The sequence below is a fragment of the Salarias fasciatus genome, chromosome 4 (assembly GCF_902148845.1).
Source record: "Salarias fasciatus chromosome 4, fSalaFa1.1, whole genome shotgun sequence".
Classification (NCBI taxonomy): Eukaryota; Metazoa; Chordata; class Actinopteri; order Blenniiformes; family Blenniidae; genus Salarias; species Salarias fasciatus.
The window spans coordinates 21,629,358-21,634,078 of record NC_043748.1 but is presented as its reverse complement, the minus strand read 5'-3'; positions in this window follow the sequence as shown (position 1 = coordinate 21,634,078).

The following is a 4,721-nucleotide window of genomic DNA, read 5'->3' as shown; positions in this document are numbered from 1 at the left end:
GTTTTTCCCACCTCCCACCAGTTGTCCAAACTCACAAAGTCCACTTTTCTCTGTCTCCACTGAGTCCAAAGGCCTGACTGAAGAGAGAGTGCAGTGTCAGTCGGTCATATACGAAGGCCTGCCTGCAGAGGGACTGGACGTGGTTCACTTTAACATGTCTGCATCAGAGTCTGTCTTCCCTGAAGCTGCTGGAAAACCTTCCGAAGCGGCTCAGTTTCTGTTCCAGGATGGAATGAATAATGACACCTTCACATTTAAAACATCCAGTAAGACGCCCTGATTCTGGACCAAAACCTCCTCTCAGAGAAAAACTGCCATAGCCTATCCGAGAGGCGTAGGGGAGAGTGGGGTAAGTAGTGCCAATTTTTACTTAAAGTGCCTTTTACACACGGGGATAACAGGAATGCCTGCAACTAAAATATATTCATACAGTTTAGGATGTTGTGCATCCCTGGGAGCAATCACTTTGGATCTTAAACTGTGTGAGAAACATAGCTTTGGAAAAAAAAGTGGTTTTGTGGCACAACTTACCCCAAGTGCGGGGTAAATTGTGCCATTAGTCAGAATACACTGGGGTAAATTGTGCCACTGACAACTGAAGTAAAAAAGATACTTTTAAGATAAAAAATTTAGTGTTTTGTAATGTTTTTTGTATTTTTCATATGGACCAACTGTGTCTGAAATAAAGTTTATATAAAAATGATAATGCTAGATAAAAACAAGACAAATTAAATACAAAAGTACTTGTTTAATGCTTATGTAAAGTTTTAACATAATCAAAGGCCAATTTGCTTCAACAAGGCCCAGTGCCACATGAACCCATGCTAAGAACAAAATCAAAAATCAAAAATGAGCACCTGACTGCATCTGCATCTGAATATCTTCACAGATTCGACTTTCTACTGGACATTTCACTGGTCAATGCTGCAGTGGAATATGAACTTGCGCTCCCTTCTGGCTCTATCACCACGCTTTTATGGTGTGGGAAATTTTTTAAGCACGTCAACTCGAGGGATGACTCCTTCATCATTCTCTCTAAATGGACTTTCCATCAACAGGCCTCATAACTGTGCTTCAGAAACATCGAAAAGTTGGAGCCCTGTCTGTCTTACTTTTGTATCTGCGTGACATGATGGATTTTGATCTGAAATTAAGAATTATACATAGTTTTAGTGATCAAATGGAAGAATAAGATGTACAATAACAGTACATTCAAAAAAAGTAATATATAGTAAATAATCATAAGTTTGGGGAAGTTGTGCCACTGGCACAACTTAGCACAGGTCCTTTGGCACAAATTACCCCAGGCCCACCATTTTGAAAAAAAATGCATCCCCCAGCTGTTCTGAGCTAGCATCATGTTAACTGTATAGACTCATGAAGTAGCTTAATAAAGCAGTAAAACATGTGTGAAATGTTTTCAAAGTTTTCTATAATTGCTCAAACACAGCAATCAAAAAACCTTAAACATAGAAATTTTACTTTGGAGGGCAAAAAAAATGTTTTTTAAACTTAAATGTGCTTACCTCTCAAGCCATGTGTCTCCTTTTTTTGCAAGATGAGCGGAATGGACACCTCTTCAAAAATATGTGGTCACATGACCAAAAACTACTATGGTTTTCTAAATAATAGGGGTGGCACTACTTGCCCCTTGGCACAAATTACCCCGCTCTCCCCTACAGGATGTTCAGGTGTCCTGCAGCCAGGAGGAGCTGCTCCACAGAGAACCGAGCCTCCACCAAAGCCCCATGTCTGATGGTTCGAGCTGACGAGCCCTCCCCAGGGAGGGACGCCATGACTCCTCCAACAAGAACCCGCTAATAAAGTGACTGTACTAGAGGTGTCATCAGATATTCAACAATTCCTTGGAAGGGGCCTGATTCGACGGCCAATCATACAGTCGAAGCATCGCAAAATGTGGTGATGAAACGAGGACCATTCCATTCCAGCTGTATGGGGGTGCGGAATGACTGATTTTACATAGAATTGCTTGTTTTTTTTTTCCAAATAAACATGATATAAAGCCTATCTGATATACATGTTAGCCTATCAAATATACTGTGGAAAAATTTACTTAACTTGTACTTTTATTTAATATTCTATCTATTTAGTGTTTGTGAATGAACCACCATGGTGAGTGGCACATTCCGATTTTGCAGAGCTCCATCACAGAGCAGCATCTCTGTGGTGATTTGGCTTCACTTTAAAAGGCTCAATGTCGGAAAAAAACTTCAGAACAAGTCAAAGATGATTCAAAAAAATTCAAATGCAAGTTGTGTCAGCAGCTCCTTTCTTATCATTCCACAACTGTACGCCTTTCCACCACGGGTAAGTAGCCAGATAATTGAGTGTATGAAAGATGTTTCTGTCACTCAGTTCTCAATTTTAATGCTGACTGTTATTTCGTTTAATTGTAATATTTTAGGTTATTATGTCATTTGTTTAAATTTATCTAAAAGGCTAATTCTATTTAATTTAGTGTTTTTTTTTTTTGTTTGTTTGTTTTGCATGGATGTTGCACTGGCGGACCCGACACAGTGCAATTAAGCCGATTTCATTTAATTTGAGCAGATAATGTGAGAAATTGTTCAGCCAAAAAATGTGAGCTTATCTGCAGAGGTTATAGTTATAAATAAATAACATGCTTTAGCCCGTTTGTTAGAAGAGGGTTTGGTTCTGGTCATTTGAACTATACTTAATTTGTTTGATGTTTAGAGTCACCGACACTTTGTTCCAGTCTGTTTCAGTGTGGAGGAAAAAAATAAAAGTGTTGTTTTACCTGCCTGCGCTGTTTTTTGTGTTTTGTGTGTTTGTGTGTGTGCGTGTGTGTGTGTGTGTGTGTGTGTGTGTGTGTGTGTGTGTGTGTGTGTGTGTGTGTGTGTGTGTGTGTAAGTGAGAGAGAGAGAGAGAGAGAGAGAGAGAGAGAGAGAGAGAGAGAGAGAGAGAAGGGGAGAGACTGTGCAGCAGAGGGAGCTCTTGCTCTGTTCTCAACACTTAAAATAAATCACCTGAGAGTTTTTCCTCTTTCTTCTTACATGTTGTATTTCAAGTGAGGAGAGACCTGAAGCAGGCAGGATGTCGGCTCATAGCCCGTAGAGGCCTTCCCTTGCCCTGGAGAAGTTGTGTCAAACTCCAGTTCCAACCCTAACCCTTCCTGCATGTTTTATGTCTCTTCCACTTGCAGCCCAGCTGATTGCACAAAGTCATTTGTTTTTGGGCTGTGTGTATTTTTTTTTTTTTTGGTCTGTTTTTTTTTTTTTCTTAAAAATCTTGAGGATGGCACCAGCATTCTCTTGAGCTGGTGTCCTGAAGCAGCCCCCCAGCACTGGGAGGTTGGCAGCCCTGCCCTGGAGCCCCCGGACTGCTTGGAGCCACTGGAGCAAGGAGCCCCTTTAGCCTGGAGCCCCTGCAGCCCCTGCAGCCCCTGGAGCCTGGAGCCCATCAGGAGGTTGATCTGGGCCGCAGAGGGCTGTGCTCCGGGGCTGGAGGTTAAAACGTGGACATGATCAGCGCTTATCAGAATCAGAAACAGTTTTATTGCCAAGTACAGTAGCCTATACGAGGAATTTGCTTTGGTGGAGGTGCGAACACAGACAAAAGAAAGAACAGATTTAAAGAGGCACAAGTATAAAATAGAAATAAGAGGAATTAAGACACAAATAACACAATAGCAATGACAACAACTACTATGGCGACGATTTACAAGTCTTGTTTATGAGAGCGGTGGAAGAGGGGAATAAACTGTTCTCGTGTCGTCCACCAGGACCAGAACCTCCTTTCAGAGGGGAGAGTTTGGAAGAATGGGTAACCAGGGTGGGAGGGCTCGGCCACCATCTTGCCTACACGCCTCGGGGTCCTGGAGGTGTACAGGTCATGTAGGGAAGGCAGACTGAAGCCAATGGTCTTCTCTGCAGAGCGGACGACTCTCTGCAGTCTGTCCTGGTCTCTGGCCGTGGCTGCAGCGAACCAGACGGCGATGGAGGAGGTGAGGATGGACTCGTGATGCAGGAGGAGAACTGCACCATCATCTTCGCTGGCAGGCTGAACTTCTTCAGCTGCCGCAGGAAGTACGTCTTCTGCTGGGCTTTTCTGATGAGGGAGCTGATGTTCAGCTGGAGGTGCTGGTGATGATGGAGCCCAGGAAGCAGAAGGACTCCACGGTGTCCACTGGGGAGGCTCTCAGGGTGACGGGGGTGGGTGGGGCTGTGTTCCTCCTGAAGTCCAGGATCACCTCCACTGTCTTTAGAGCGCTGAGCTCCAGGTTGATCAGCCTGCTCCAGGACACCAGGAGGTCTGTCTCCCTCCTGTAGGCTCATCTCCATCAGTGATGAGTCTGAGGAGGGCGGTGTCGTCTGCAAACTTCAGGAGTTTGACAGGCTCGTGACTGGAGGTGCAGCTGTTGGTCCAGTGCTGATGGTCCTGGCTGGGATAAAAAAAAAAAACAACTGATCGATTGCGACCGTTTCATGCTCGTTCATATTGATGGAGAGTCTTCAGAGGATGACGAGGAAACGCAGGTTCTGGGTGAAGTGTATGTTCATGGCCACACGGGGGCGTCTGCGTCCTCCTGCACTCCTCTCTCCTCTTCTCCAGCCCGTGCCAGGTCTCCTCCTCCTCCTCCTCCTCCTCCTCCTCCTCCTCCTCCTCCTCCCGCTGCCAGGAGCCCCTCTCAGGCCGCGGAGGGGAGCGCTCACTCCCCGCTGCCTGCCTCACAGTCGGCG